The following is a 17,067-nucleotide window of genomic DNA, read 5'->3' as shown; positions in this document are numbered from 1 at the left end:
CCTCGCTGCAACATTCATCACCCACGCTTCACACCCATATAAGAGCGTTGGTAAAACTATACTCTCATACATTCCCCTCTTTGCCTCCAAGGACAAAGTTCTTTGTCTCCACAGACTCCTAAGTGCACCACTCACTCTTTTTCCCTCATCAATTATATGATTCACCTCATCTTTCATAGACCCATCCGCTGACACGTCCACTCCCAAATATCTGAATACGTTCACCTCCTCCATACTCTCTCCCTCCAGTCTGATATTCAATCTTTCATCACCTAATCTTTTTGTTAACCTCATAACCTTACTCTTTCCTGAATTCACCTTTAATTTTCTTCTTTTGCACACCCTACCAAATTCATCCACCAATCTCTGCAACTTCTCTTCAGAATCTCCCAAGAGCACAGTGTCATCAGCAAAGAGCAGCTGTGACAACTCCCACTTTGTGTGTGATTCTTTATCTTTTAACTCCACGCCTCTTGCCAAGACCCTCGCATTTACTTCTCTTACAACCCCATCTATAAATATATTAAACAACCACGGTGACATCACACATCCTTGTCTAAGGCCTACTTTTACTGGGAAAAAATTTCCCTCTTTCCTACATACTCTAACTTGAGCCTCACTATCCTCGTAAAAGCTCTTCACTGCTTTCAGTAACCTACCTCCTACACCATACACTTGCAACATCTGCCACATTGCCCCGCTATCCACCCTGTCATACGCCTTTTCCAAATCCATAAATGCCACAAAGACCTCTTTAGCCTTATCTAAATACTGTTCACTTATATGTTTCACTGTAAACACCTGGTCCACACACCCCCTACCTTTCCTAAAGCCTCCTTGTTCATCGGCTATCCTATTCTCCGTCTTACTCTTAATTCTTTCAATTATAACTCTACCATACACTTTACCAGGTACACTCAACAGACTTATCCCCCTATAATTTTTGCACTCTCTTTTATCCCCTTTGCCTTTATACAAAGGAACTATGCATGCTCTCTGCCAATCCCTAGGTACCTTACCCTCTTCCATACATTTATTAAATAATTGCACCAACCACTCCAAAACTATATCCCCACCTGCTTTTAACATTTCTATCTTTATCCCATCAATCCCGGCTGCCTTACCCCCTTTCATTTTACCTACTGCCTCACGAACTTCCCCCACACTCACAACTGGCTCTTCCTCACTCCTACAAGATGTTATTCCTCCTTGCCCTATACACGAAATCACAGCTTCCCTATCTTCATCAACATTTAACAATTCCTCAAAATATTCCCTCCATCTTCCCAATACCTCTAACTCTCCATTTAATAACTCTCCTCTCCTATTTTTAACTGACAAATCCATTTGTTCTCTAGGCTTTCTTAACTTGTTAATCTCACTCCAAAACTTTTTCTTATTTTCAACAAAATTTGTTGATAACATCTCACCCACTCTCTCATTTGCTCTCTTTTTATATTGCTTCACCACTCTCTTAACCTCTCTCTTTTTCTCCATATACTCTTCCCTCCTTGCATCACTTCTACTTTGTAAAAACTTCTCATATGCTAACTTTTTCTCCCTTACTAATCTCTTTACATCATCATTCCACCAATCGCTCCTCTTCCCTCCTGCACCCACTTTCCTGTAACCACAAACTTCTGCTGAACACTCTAACACTACATTTTTAATCCTACCCCATACCTCTTCGACCCCATTGCCTATGCTCTCATTTGCCCATCTATCCTCCAATAGCTGTTTATATCTTACCCTAACTGCCTCCTCTTTTAGTTTATAAACCTTCACCTCTCTCTTCCCTGATGCTTCTATTCTCCTTGTATCCCATCTACCTTTTACTCTCAGTGTAGCTACAACTAGAAAGTGATCTGATATATCTGTGGCCCCTCTATAAACATGTACATCCTGAAGTCTACTCAGCAGTCTTTTATATACCAATACATAATCCAACAAACTACTGTCATTTCGCCCTACATCATATCTTGTATACTTATTTATCCTCTTTTTCTTAAAATATGTATTACCTATAACTAAACCCCTTTCTATACAAAGTTCAATCAAAGGGCTCCCATTATCATTTACACCTGGCACCCCAAACTTACCTACCACACCCTCTCTAAAAGTTTCTCCTACTTTAGCATTCAGATCCCCTACCACAATTACTCTCTCACTTGGTTCAAAGGCTCCTATACATTCACTTAACATCTCCCAAAATCTCTCTCTCTCCTCTGCATTCCTCTCTTCTCCAGGTGCATACACGCTTATTATGACCCACTTCTCGCATCCAACCTTTACTTTAATCCCCATTATTCTTGAATTTACACATTCATATTCTCTTTTCTCCTTCCATAACTGATCATTTAACATTACTGCTACCCCTTCCTTTGCTCTAACTCTCTCAGATACTCCAGATTTAATCCCATTTATTTCCCCCCACTGAAACTCTCCTACCCCCTTCAGCTTTGTTTCGCTTAGAGCCAGGACATCCAACTTCTTTTCATTCAAAACATCAGCAATCATCTGTTTCTTGTCATCTGCACTACATCCACGCACATTTAAGCAACCCAGTTTTATAAAGTTTTTCTTCTTCTCTTTTTAAGTAAATGTATACAGGAGAAGGGGTTACTAGCCCATTGCTCCCGGCATTTTAGTCGCCTCATACGACACGCATGGCTTACGGAGGAAAGATTCTTTTCCACTTCCCCATGGACAATAGAAGAAATAAAAAAGGACAAGAGCTATTTAGAAAAAGGAGAAAAACCTAGATGTATGTATATATATATATATATGCATGTGCGTGTCTGTGAAGTGTGACCAAAGTGTAAGTAGGAGTAGCAAGATATCCCTGTTATCTAGCGTGTTTATGAGACAGAAAAAGAAACCAGCAATCCTACCATCATGCAAAACTGTTACAGGTTTTTGTTTCACAGTCATCTGGCAGGACGGTAGTACTTCCCTGGGTGGTTGCTGTCTACCAACCTACTACCTACGATATATATATATATATATATATATATATATATATATATTTTTTTTTTTATTATCACACTGGCCGATTCCCACCAAGGCAAGGTGGCCCAAAAAAGAAAAACTTTCACCATCATTCACTCCATCACTGTCTTGCCAGAAGGGTGCTTTACACTACAGTTTTTAAACTGCAACATTAACACCCCTCCTTCAGAGTGCAGGCACTGTACTTCCCATCTCCAGGACTCAAGTCCGGCCTGCCGGTTTCCCTGAATCCCTTCATAAATGTTACTTTGCTCACACTCCAACAGCACGTCAAGTATTAAAAACCATTTGTCTCCATTCACTCCTATCAAACACGCTCACGCATGCCTGCTGGAAGTCCAAGCCCCTCGCACACAAAACCTCCTTTACCCCCTCCCTCCAACCCTTCCTAGGCCGACCCCTACCCCGCCTTCCTTCCACTACAGACTGATACACTCTTGAAGTTATTCTGTTTCGCTCCATTCTCTCTACATGTCCGAACCACCTCAACAACCCTTCCTCAGCCCTCTGGACAACAGTTTTGGTAATCCCGCACCTCCTCCTAACTTCCAAACTACGAATTCTCTGCATTATATTCACACCACACATTGCCCTCAGACATGACATCTCCACTGCCTCCAGCCTTCTCCTCGCTGCAACATTCATCACCCATGCTTCACACCCATATAAGAGCATTGGTAAAACTATACTCTCATACATTCCCCTCTTTGCCTCCAAGGACAAAGTTCTCTGTCTCCACAGACTCCTAAGTGCACCACTCACTCTTTTTCCCTCATCAATTCTATGATTCACCTCATCTTTCATAGACCCATCCGCTGACACGTCCACTCCCAAATATCTGAATACGTTCACCTCCTCCATACTCTCTCCCTCCAATCTGATATTCAATCTTTCATCACCTAATCTTTTTGTTATCCTCATAACCTTACTCTTTCCTGTATTCACCTTTAATTTTCTTCTATTGCACACCCTACCAAATTCATCCACCAATCTCTGCAGCTTCTCTTCAGAATCTCCCAAGAGCACAGTGTCATCAGCAAAGAGCAGCTGTGACAACTCCCACCCTGTGTGTGATTCATTATCTTTTAACTCCACGCCTCTTGCCAAGACCCTCGCATTTACTTCTCTTACAACCCCATCTATAAATATATTAAACAACCACGGTGACATCACACATCCTTGTCTAAGGCCTACTTTTACTGGGAAAAAATTTCCCTCTTTTCTACATACTCTAACTTGAGCCTCACTATCCTCGTAAAAACTCTTCACTGCTTTCAGTAACCTACCTCCTACACCATACACTTGCAACATCTGCCACATTGCCCCCCTATCCACCCTGTCATACGCCTTTTCCAAATCCATAAATGCCACAAAGACCTCTTTAGCCTTATCTAAATACTGTTCACTTATATGTTTCACTGTAAACACCTGGTCCACACACCCCCTACCTTTCCTAAAGCCTCCTTGTTCATCTGCTATCCTATTCTCCGTCTTACTCTTAATTCTTTCAATTATAACTCTACCATACACTTTACCAGGTACACTCAACAGACTTATCCCCCTATAATTTTTGCACTCTCTTTTATCCCCTTTGCCTTTATACAAAGGAACTATGCATGCTCTCTGCCAATCCCTAGGTACCTTACCCTCTTCCATACATTTATTAAATAATTGCACCAACCACTCCAAAACTATATCCCCACCTGCTTTTAACATTTCTATCTTTATCCCATCAATCCCGGCTGCCTTACCCCCTTTCATTTTACCTACTGCCTCACGAACTTCCCCCACACTCACAACTGGCTCTTCCTCACTCCTACAAGATGTTATTCCTCCTTGCCCTATACACGAAATCACAGCTTCCCTATCTTCATCAACATTTAACAATTCCTCAAAATATTCCCTCCATCTTCCCAATACCTCTAACTCTCCATTTAATAACTCTCCTCTCCTATTTTTAACTGACAAATCCATTTGTTCTCTAGGCTTCCTTAACTTGTTAATCTCACTCCAAAACTTTTTCTTATTTTCAACAAAATTTGTTGATAACAGCTCACCCACTCTCTCATTTGCTCTCTTTTTACATTGCTTCACCACTCTCTTAACCTCTCTCTTTTTCTCCATATACTCTTCCCTCCTTGCATCACTTCTACTTTGTAAAAACTTCTCATATGCTAACTTTTTCTCCCTTACTACTCTCTTTACATCATCATTCCACCAATCGCTCCTCTTCCCTTCTGCACCCACTTTCCTGTAACCACAAACTTCTGCTGAACACTCTAACACTACATTTTTAAACCTACCCCATTCCTCTTCGACCCCATTGCCTATGCTCTCATTAGCCCATCTATCCTCCAATAGCTGTTTATATAATATATATATATATATATATATATACATATATATATATATATATATATATATATATATATATATATATATATATATATATATAATGTATATATATATATATATATATATATATATATATATATATATATATATATATATATATATATATATATATATATGAATGGTACGTGCATAGCATGTGTAGTGTATAGCGGTGTGTCGTTGATAGTGGGGGCTGTGCACAGAACATTGTGGTGTATAGTGACTTGTCCTGAGAGGGAATGAGTGCTTTACTCCGCCTCATTACACACCTTCCACTCCTCTCTTTCTTCCACCGCCCACCACAAGGACGGGAGACCCCTCTCCTTCCCCCACCACCATGTGCCATTTTCCCTTCAGCCCGGGCTTACCACACAGTTTGAGGTATGGCAGATGATGAAGCCAGCCAGCCACAAAACCAGGGAAACAATGCACCCAACAATGAAAGAAGAGGCACATGTGGAGAGTTTCGAGCACGCAACAGGGATGGCAGCATTCGTGCACACAATGGGTGTGCGGGATTACATACGCCCCCAGCAGAGAGCAGCCCACAGCCTCCACAGGCAAATGACAATTCCAATGGCAACCTCGTCACTTGCGATAACCTTCTGTTGGCATTCAAATCCACTGCTAGCAGTACACTATCCCACATCCCTAAAGTGGCTTGCCCATATGCAGCAGTGAAATTCACAGACCTTCTTAAGTGGGTGAATGGAGGTTCCACCAACTTAGAAGCCCGAGGCACCATCCATGCATGGCGCAACCTACTCTTGTTCGGCAATGTCTGTCTTGCAGTTCCTGAAAGACGAGGCAAACTGCTAACCACGTCAGTTGTCAAGGCAGTGCGCAACTACCCAAGAATGGATAATTGTGTCCCTCTGCCCCATCATCGCAGGAATCAAAGAGGTAGACCCAAGAAAAGTCCCAATGAAAACGAGAAAATTTGTGCACAGGTGAGCAAAAAAATCGAAGAAGGTAACACAGTGGGAGCAATAAGAATAATTACAAGTGACGACACTGTAGCCCCCAAGGACGAGACCACGGCCCAAGCACTAAGAGACAAGCATCTAACGAGGGACACCATAGCCATCAGCGACAACCCTGAGGAAGACCCCATCACTGAACAATTAATTCTGCCAGAATCGGAAGTCTATAAGGCGATCGTGTCATTTCCAGCAGGATCTGCAGGAGGTTACACTGGAATTCGACCTCAGCACCTCAAAGAGATGGTTAATAAAGTACTCGGTGAATTTGCATCAATTTTTCTCACCGAGTTAACAACTTTCGTCAACAATTGCCTGCCTGGCTGGGCGAATATATATATATATATATATATATATATATATATATATATATATATATATATATATATATATATATATATATATATATATATATATATATATATATAAATATTCGTGCCGAATATGTAAAACTGGTCAATTAGCAAGAACTCATTTAAAATTAAGCCCTTTCTAAAATTTTCTCTTATACGTTTAAAGATATATTTTTTTCATTAATGTTGATGTAAAAATTTATAATTTAGCACCAGAAGAATCTTAGAAAACTTACCTAACCTTATTATAACAAGAACAATTTATTTTAGCCTAACCCAACCAAATATATTTTAGATTTGTTTACAATAATTTAATACTAAACAAACACAGTGAAATATATTTTTTCCGTTAGGTTCAGAATGATTTTGGCGAAATTATTGCATACACAAATTTTCGCTTATCCTATATGGCAAGATGAGCGTTGCTATTTAAGCCAAGATCGCAAGTTCTGCCTATTCGGCACGACATATAATATAAATATATATATATATATATATATATATATATATATATATATATATATATATGTCGTGCCGAATATGTAAAACTGGTCAATTAGCAATAACTCATTTAAAATTAAGTCCTTTCTAAAAAATTCTCTTATACGTTTAAAGATATATTTTTTTCATTAATGTTGCTGTAAAAATTTATAATTTTGCACCAAAAGGAACTTAGAAAACTTACCTAACCTTATTATAACAAGGGCAATTTATTTTAGCCTAACCCAACTAAATATATTTTAGATTTGTTTACAATAATTTAATACTAAACAAACACACTGAAATATATTTTTTTCGTTAGGTTCAGAATGATTTTGGCGAAATTATTGCATACGCAAATTTTCACTTGTACTATATGGCAAGATGAGCGTTGCTATTTAAGCCAAGATCGCAAGTTCTGCCTATTCGGCACGACATATATATATATATATATATATATATATATATATATATATATATATATATATATATATATATAGGGAGGAACCACCTCTAGAACTGTCCTGGGGACCCTCATCCTCAGAGAAAAGAATAAACTTGCTTCAGGGAAAACTCAAGGTTTTCCCTGAAGCTATTTGAGAATTTTCTCCTACCACCTCCTATATTTCAAGTATGTTTTGTTTAAAGACATTGGCCAAACATTCACAAAAATACAACAGAAAGTAAAACAACATAGGTAACTCATAGCTACATCTCAAATACTTCGTCCAGCTCCCCTGCGGTGGGCCACATGCCCAGAATGCTGCAGGCATTTCCTCTCTGGATCACAACACTGAGTCTCTGAAAGAGGAAGCTGGTCGCCCTGTGGTCCTTGGTTTCTATGATGAGCTTTTCACCCAGCTCTTTGAGGAACTTTGGAGCACACTTGCCCCATGCTCCAAGGGTCTCCGACCCTATTGGAATGAAGATATAACATGAGGGAAGGTCTTCATATTTTCGGATCTTCTGGGTCTCCCTGTGGCTGGCAGCTCCACCCACTTCCACTATGGAGTATGGCAAATAGGTGTCTGCCAATGTTGCGGCACAGGTGTAGTCCCAGGCAATCTGCTTTACATCCTTCCAGGGTAGCATAGTGGCTCCATCAGGATGCTTTTGACTTCCATCAGACCTCTGTGCTTGGGGTTCCGGTTGAGTTGGGCAACGGGCTGTGGCGAGGCTTCTCTTTATGATGTTATTGACCTCCTCATGTCTGGAATACTTCCCTTCTGCTGTGTGACACACGAGACCATGAAGTCCGAATTGATTAGCTGTCGCCCTGCCGCATATACACCTATGTTCGGTGAGGATGGGGGCGGCTAGGCGAAGAGCAACACCAATCCGAATGGCCTGTGGGTCGAGACGGGTGCCCAGGGAGGAAATGGGAACAGCTAACAAGAAAATCTTCTGAGTGTAGTGCCTTCACTGCCAGGAGACGAGCTTTGTCCTTTCCTGAAGCATTGGAGAGCATTGTGTTGGCGATTTTTTCCATGATCGGTTTGTCCCAGTGGTACTGTTTGTGCTCTTTGGGAGGAGCTGGTCTACTGGAGGAGTCTGTAAGGGTGTCCCACCGAATCGCTGCTTCAGTAAACATGGGGTCTTGAGCTCCTACCACGTCTCTCAAGCGTTCAGGAACTATCTTCTTGACTAATGCACTGGAAGCCAAACACGAAGACAGAAAAGCAGGTTAAGCAACATGTGTTGCTTTGCACACCCCTTTACCTCCCAGTCACACTTGGAGGGTTGCCTGATCCCATTGCTGATCCTCTAGTGACAGGTTCAGTACCTTCTTAAAAGTTGATCTCATGTGTGCGTCATATTCATTGAGTGTTGAGTTGTCAAAAGAGGGTGCACACCTCAGGAAGTAAGTGAGTCTTGGCATAGTAAGACACCTTGTGAGGAGATACAGAGCATCATGGGCATCACGATCGCTTATTCTCTCCTCCATTCTCATCAGGCCATTCAATTTGTCCCTGAGGACAGTGTCGATGGCCTGGTGACCCAGCGGTGCTCCCAAGAGGGTACTGTTGGACTGAGTGCTAGTAGAGACTTCCGGGAAGATTCTTTGCACAGCACTGATTATTTCCTGGTTTGCTGTGATGATTTCACACTTGGAGGGATTGAGGATGAGTCCCAAGTCTTCTCCCTGTGTTTTCACCAGTTGTAGGTCCCCCACCAGGGACTCTTCAGTACCTGCCAGAGTGCCATCATCCAAGTACTAGATATTGAGCTCACTGTGTAGGCTGGAAGTTAGTTCTCTTACTGCCAAGCAGAAGAGAAGTGGAGCGAGTGGGTCACCCTACTGAACACCCTCTGATGATTGAATTTCATGTTCTCCAAACAAAAGAATTGAGGGTTTGCTGTAGCCGGCTGAAATGAAGGGAAAAAGACTGGGGAACCAATCCCGAACAGCTGGCAAGACAGCATCTCTCTTCACCATATTAAAGGCATTTCTAAAATTAAGTTTGACTATGGCCTTGTCTTCTGGTAGGTCCCTGATGTAGGCCCTTGCCGCATGAGCTGCGGCTTCACTGCCTTGAGAGACCCCAAAGCCCAGTTGGCGTGGCTGGAGTAAAGTGGCAGCTTCTAGGCGAATGTTTCTTACTGCTGCTTTGGCAACGAGACGGCAAAGAGTGTTTCCAACCACAATGGGTCTGATTCCCCCATCCCTCTTCTTCAAACCACATAGTGAGGCTCCAAAAAAGAATGGTTTAATTTCTTCTGGGATTCGCCCAGCCAGGCAATTGTTGACGAAAGTCGTTAACTCGGTGAGAAGAATTGATGAAGACACCGAGTACTAGATTTACCATCTCTTTGAGGTGCTGAGGTCGAATTCCAGTGTAACCTCCTGCAGATCATGCTGGAAATGACACGATCGCCTTATAGACTTCCGATTCTGGCAAAATTTATTGTTCAGTAAAGGGGTCTTCCTCAGGGTTGTCGTTGATGGCTATGGTGTCCCTGGTTGGATGCTTGTCTCTTAGTGCTTGGGCCGTGGTCTCATCTTTGGGAGCTACAGTGTCGTCACTTGTAATTATCCTTATTGCTCCCACTGTGTTACCTTCTTTGATTTTTTTGCTCACCTGTGCACAAATTTTCTCGTTTTCAGTGGGACTTTTCTTGGGTCTACCTCTTTGATTCCTGCGATGATGGGGCAGAGGGACACAATTATCCATTCTTGGGTAGTTGCGCACTGCCTTGATAACTGACGTGGTTAGCAGTTTGCCTCGTCTTTCAGGAACTGCAAGACAGACATTGCCGAACAAGAGTAGGTTCCGCCATGCTTGGATGGTGCCTCGAGCTTCTAAGTTGGTGGAACCTCCATTCACCCACTTAAGAAGGTCTGTGAATTTCACTGCTGCATATGGGCAAGCCACTTTAGGGATGTGGGATAGTGTACTGCTAGCAGTGGATTTGAATGCCAACAGAAGGTTGTGGCAAGTGACGAGGTTGCCATTGGAATTGTCATCTGCCTGTGGAGGCTGTGGGCTGCTCTCTGCTGGGGGCATATGTGATCTCGCACACCCATTGTGTGCACGAATGCGGCCATCCCTGTTTGCGTGATCGAAACTCTCCGCACACCTGACATGTGCCTCTTCTTTCATTGTTGGGTACATTGTTTCCCTGGTTTTGTGGCTGGCTGGCTTCATCATCTGCCATACCTGAAACTGTGTGGTAAGCCCAGGCTGAAGGGAAAATGGTGCATGGCACATACCGCATGTGGTTCATGGTGGTGGTGGGGGAGGAGAGGGGTCTCCCGTCCTTGTGGTGGGTGGTGGAAGAAAGGGAGGAGTGGAAAATGTGTGATGAGGCGAAGTAGGGTACTCACTCCCTCCCAGGACAAGTCACTATACACCACAATGCTCTGTGCACATGTTACTATACACCACTCTGCTCTGTGCACAGCCCCCACTATCAACGACACAATGCTCTAGTTCGTAGCCTTAATTTGCTGAATCATCGCCATCTTTCATCCCATGCGTACGTATGGTAAATCCCTTCTACCGGCGCCACTGCCCTACCCACTATCATTTTACACAAAATTCCCACCCTTACTTTTCCAGGTTCCCTAGCTAACACTAATGCACGTAACACCTTTTTATATTCCTTCAACTCTGCTCCCCCCGTACCATCTCCTCAGTTGATCGTGTATCCTCTCTAGCTGCCCCTCCCCTCCATCCTCCTGCATGCATCACTTCCTTCTTAATGTACACACAACAACCCTAACCCACCCTTACGTACCGGTAATGTCACTACCTTCCTTTGCAACCATTTGCCTCCAGTACCCCACAAGAGTTTAAACACCATTCTGAGAATACTAGTGATCGCCATTCCTGTCAACGGCAACAGTGCCAATACAAACCAGACTTCACTATATAATATGTTGATCACAATCGCCCTTTGTATAAGTGTTAAATGGTAAGGTCACAGCATTCCTAAGCATTGTTGCTCCCGTTCCACCATCCTATTCGAATTTGCCTCTCTTGCTTTTCTCAGGTCAGCCTCATAGAGAACACCATAGATTTTCAGACTGGCAGCCTGCTGCTGAACGACATCACATCCCCAAGCCACCCTCCCTGACCATTCTCCCAGCCCCATGATCATCGACTTCTCCAAGTTTGCTTTCATCCCTGTAGCTTCCCCACACATGCGCACGACCTCCCCCAATGCCCCTAACCTCGTCTCCTCACACACCAGAATACTTGTTTTGTCCACATAACCTACCAAACCAGGCCAAAGCTGCCCCTCACCAACCCCTTCTCCATTTCCTATACGATCCTCCACCATCCTATAAAAGGGGTCCTGAACACATGCAAACAATAGTTGTAACATAGGGCATCCTGCCTAAGATCACGCCCTATGTTGACTGCCTCCCCCATGCACCCGTTTATTTACACCTACGCTCTCACTCCCCAGTACAATGTTTTTACCCACCGCACAATTTCTTCCCCGAATTGATGAATTTTCATCAGACTTCCCCTGTCTGATGAAAATATTCCACAATGCTTCCCTTTCCACCCTGTCATATGCTCCCTGCCAATCCAATGTCAACAACCCCCCTTTCCCCTCCTCCATTTTTTTCCACAAACCTCTTAATGATTTCATTTCCTGTGACCATTGACACCCGACAACCTGAATTGAGACTCAGACACCACCCTCCCCACAGCACATTTAAGCCTGTTTCCCAGAACTTTCACAAACAACTTATAATCAGCACAGAGCAACGAAATGGCTTGGTAATCCCTAAGGGTACTCTGCTGTTTTCCCTTTGGGACCAACACCACCATCGCCGTTGACTACGTGTCTCCCATCTTACCTCCTTCTTTCATTGCATTCATTAACTAAACCAGAAATCCCCTCAGCAGCCTCAAATGTTGCACAAAAATCACACGGTAAACCATCACTCCTGGGCACCTTTCTCTTACTCATTTCCATAAGTGCTTTCCATATCTCCTGTTCTTCAATGAACCCCCTTCCCCCCAGTGTCTTTCGATCACTCCTTCCCACTTTACATGGCTCGTACCCACACACTAGCATTAGATCCTCCCCTTCCACCCCACGACTTTTCCAATACCCCTCATACCATCTATCTGCATACACACTCATCCCCTTTGTGTCCCTTAATACCTGACATTCTTGAAATCTCCCCACCGAAGATGTGACTTCTATGCCCGGGATTGCAGCTTCTGGCCTCCCAGCATGCAAGCCGACGGCCTGTCCCCCCATAGAACCTCCTCCATCCCCGCCAGCACCTGCACTGCTGCAAAACCCTCCTGCAACTCCCTTATCCTCCCCTTCAACATTTGTATATCCTATACTGAATAATTCCCCGCCACTGCCCTACTCCCACATAACATCCCAATAATCTATCTTATAAGTATTTTGTTAGGCCAAACCACAATTGATTAATTTGCTTACCCTCCCTCATGTAAAATTAACGGATCCTTACTTTTGCCACACTATCCCACCATCCCACCACATACTCCACAGTCCTCCCCTCTGCAAGCAGCTGTTCCCATAACACTGCAAAACCTTCCAGTCCCTCCTCATCCCCCAGAACCCTCGTATTCAGCTTCCAATAACTTCCATGCCTATACACCAATGCCGCCCACCCCACCTTCACCATTACAGCCCTATGATCAGAATACGCCATCTCAATATTCTTAAAAGATTCGACCATTACCCTCTGCAATAGATATAATCTGTCTAATCATGCCGCATATCCCCGCCATACAGAAGTATGTGCCACCTCCCACAGCCCTCCCCCAAATGCATCCCTTAACTGGATATCCCTAAAAAAGCCCCCTATGACTGTAGAAAAATACCCTGCCCCCCTGGGCTCCACATCTGCCCTCTTGATAACACAATTCCAGTACCCCCCCCCAAATTGCCATGGACAGTAACGTGCATAGGAAGTACACAAGTTCTTCAAGCACAAAATCCATCTTTACTTTCGCATCACTTTCAGCTGGCCTATATACACATACGAAGGCGACTCTCTCACCCATTCACCAACCTTCCACATGCATGACCCACCTCCTCCCTCACTCCTATGCAAAACAACTGGGCCTGCCTCCCTGATCAACACCCCTACTCCCCTTTTCAACTGATCAGATGGCAACACAAATGCCTGATATCAACTCGTCACTAATTCACGACCAATCTTAAAGTTGTGTTCCTGTACAAATGCTACATCCACGTTATATCTGTTCAAAAACATTCTAAACCATTCACGTTTCACGCCTTCACACAACACATTTATATTTATAGTTACACACCTGAGGCCGGCTTAAGGTTTCCATCCCCACTGCCTCTCACCACTTTTCCCATTCCGAACAGTCCCCTAGGCACTACCTTTGCCACTCTCTCTCCACACTCCTTCCCAACCTTTCCCCCACAACCTGCTGGTGTTGCCCTCCATGAGGGTCTCCTCATTTCTCATGTCCCTATGTCTTCTTCCCTGTCCTTTGCACCGGCGTCAGAACATCGTCTGAATCTGACACCGCCGCCCTTTTCCTTGTTATGACCTCCTCCTCCATGGCATTTTCCTGAGAGGCCACACAATGGATTTCCACCTCCACCATCCTGTATTCCACTTCACATTCCTCTGTGGCATTAGCACAGGCCACTGCAGGCACCACTTGGTCCTCCCTCCTCTCACACACTACTTCCTCCACCTCAACCCAGTCACTTGCCCCATGTGACCCTCCTCCTCGTTAGGCTGTAACATAGTCCTCAACACCCTCGCAAGCTCCGCCTCTATAACCGTCACCTGGGTGCACACTTGCACCTACTCACTCATCATCTGTACTGATGTTAGGCTGGTTAACCCTTGGGGCTCAAAGCCCTCACCCGTTTCCATGGGTGTAACCTCCACCTCCTTACTCCAATAACGACCATGCCCTCCATCTTGACTTTAGTCTTCCTCTGGCACCTCACGCCTATTAGCAGGCGCTCCTCCTCTTGCCGGTTCAGGAGTACATTTCTGCTTTCCACACTCTGTTGCCATATGTTCATATGCTCCACACAGGTGGCACATACGCCTCTGCCTGGCATACACCACCATTACCTGTGTTTTAAACTCCTTAAGGTAGGCATATGAGGGTATAGAGTGTCTCGATGTCATTTTAAGGTTAAAGGTGCCTTCTGTTAATCCCACGTAGGCCCTTGTCACCCACTTTCCTGGTTGGTCCATATGAACAGTCCCATATTTGTCGAATACACGTTGGATGTCTGCTTCATCCACTTCAAATGGCACGTTGCGAATCTTGACCCACGTGTAATGTTGCGAATCTTGACCCACGTGTAATGTTGCGAATCTTGACCCATGCGCAATGTTGCGAATCTTGACCCACGTGTAATGACGCGATACATCTGTCAGCTTGACCTTCACTGCCCATGTCACGTCAACACAGACCCAGCAAAGCTAGGTGTTTTACCTCAATTCGAGGACATACAGTGGAGTGGGTGCCTCTGTGTTAATTTCATTCTATTCCCCATTTGGTGAACTAGCCTCCACGAGCAGTATTTTATACTATTGTGACCACAAACGAGTGGTAGTGAATCAATAATGACACTGCGACTAGCCGAGGATTCGAACCCATGTTGTTTTGGCCCGCCTCATGGTGAGCAAAAATCACATGACGCTCTAACCCAACATATGTCCTCAGATCAAGGGAAAACACCTAGCTCTGCTGGGTGCTCGGCTCTTGTAGGATTGCGTGGTCCTGTGGGTTAGAGCGTCATGTGTGAGTTTTGCTCACCACGAAGCGGGCCAAAACGACATGGGTTAGAATCCTCAGCTTGTCGCAGTGTTGTTATTGATTCAATACCACTCGTTCGTGGTTACAGTAATGTATATACTGCTTGTGAAGGCTTGTATGCCAAACGGGGATTATAATGAAATTACCCCAGAGGCACCCCCACCACCATATGTCCTCGGTTCATTTGTCCTGTGGTTCAGTGGGTTAGACCAACATGTGATTTTCGCCCACCACAAGGCTGGCAAAAACGACATGGGATCGAATCCTCGATTCCATGTTAATATATATATATATATATATATATATATATATATATATATATATATATATATATATATATATATATATATATATATATATACAAGGAATTCGCGAGAGCATGCGAAATATACACAAACACTGATCTCTGGCTGAAGGAGACTCGAACCTACGAACCTTAGGACAAGGTACGCAGTGCTTTACCAATCTACCCACACTGGACCAATACCTTGGCGTGTAGCATGCGCTACACGTTTGATCCAAGGCATCCAGCTTTCAGGGAGAAGGCTTACAGCTTTTCATCTCATCCCCTGCATGCATCAGCCTTACTAGAGATTTGAACAATGCAAGGAATTCGCGAGAGCATGCGAAATATACACAAACACTGATCTCTGGCTGAAGGAGACTCGAACCTACGAACCTTAGGACAAGGTACGCAGTGCTTTACCAATCTACCCACACTGGACCAATACCTTGGCGTGTAGAATGCGCTACACGTTTGATCCAAGGCAGCCAGCTTTCAGGGAGAAGGCTTACAGCTTTTCATCTCATCCCCTGCATGCATCAGCCTTACTAGAGATTTGAACAATGCAAGGAATTCGCGAGAGCATGCGAAATATACACAAATACTGATCTCTGGCTGAAGGAGACTCGAACCTACGAACCTTAGGACAAGGTACGCAGTGCTGTACCAATCTACCCACACTGGACTAATACCTTGGTGTGTAGCATTCGCTACACGTTTGATCCAAGGCAGCCAGCTTTCAGGGAGAAGGCTTACAACTTTTCATCTCATCCCCTGCATGCATCAGCCTTACTAGAGATTTGAACAATGCAAGGAATTCGCGAGAGCATGCGAAATATACACAAACACTGATTTCTGGCTGAAGGAGACTCGAACCTACGAACCTTAGGACAAGGTACGCAGTGCTTTACCAATCTACCCACACTGGACCAATACCTTGGCGTGTAGCATGCGCTACACGTTTGATCCAAGGCAGCCAGCTTTCAGGGAGAAGGCTTACAGCTTTTCATCTCATCCCCTGCATGCATCAGCCTTACTAGAGTCTCCTTCAGCCAGAGATCAGTGTTTATATATATATATATATATATATATATATATATATATATATATATATATATATATATATATATATATATATATATATATACATATATATATATTTATATATATATATATATATATATATATATATATATATATATATATATATATATATATATATATATATATATATTTTATATATATATATTAACAAGTCGGCCGTCTCTCACCGAGGCAGGGTGACCCAAAAAAGAACGAAAATCCCC

This window comes from Cherax quadricarinatus, chromosome 1, assembly GCF_038502225.1.
Source record: "Cherax quadricarinatus isolate ZL_2023a chromosome 1, ASM3850222v1, whole genome shotgun sequence".
Classification (NCBI taxonomy): domain Eukaryota; kingdom Metazoa; phylum Arthropoda; class Malacostraca; order Decapoda; family Parastacidae; genus Cherax; species Cherax quadricarinatus.
Note: the sequence above shows the minus strand (reverse complement) of the source record.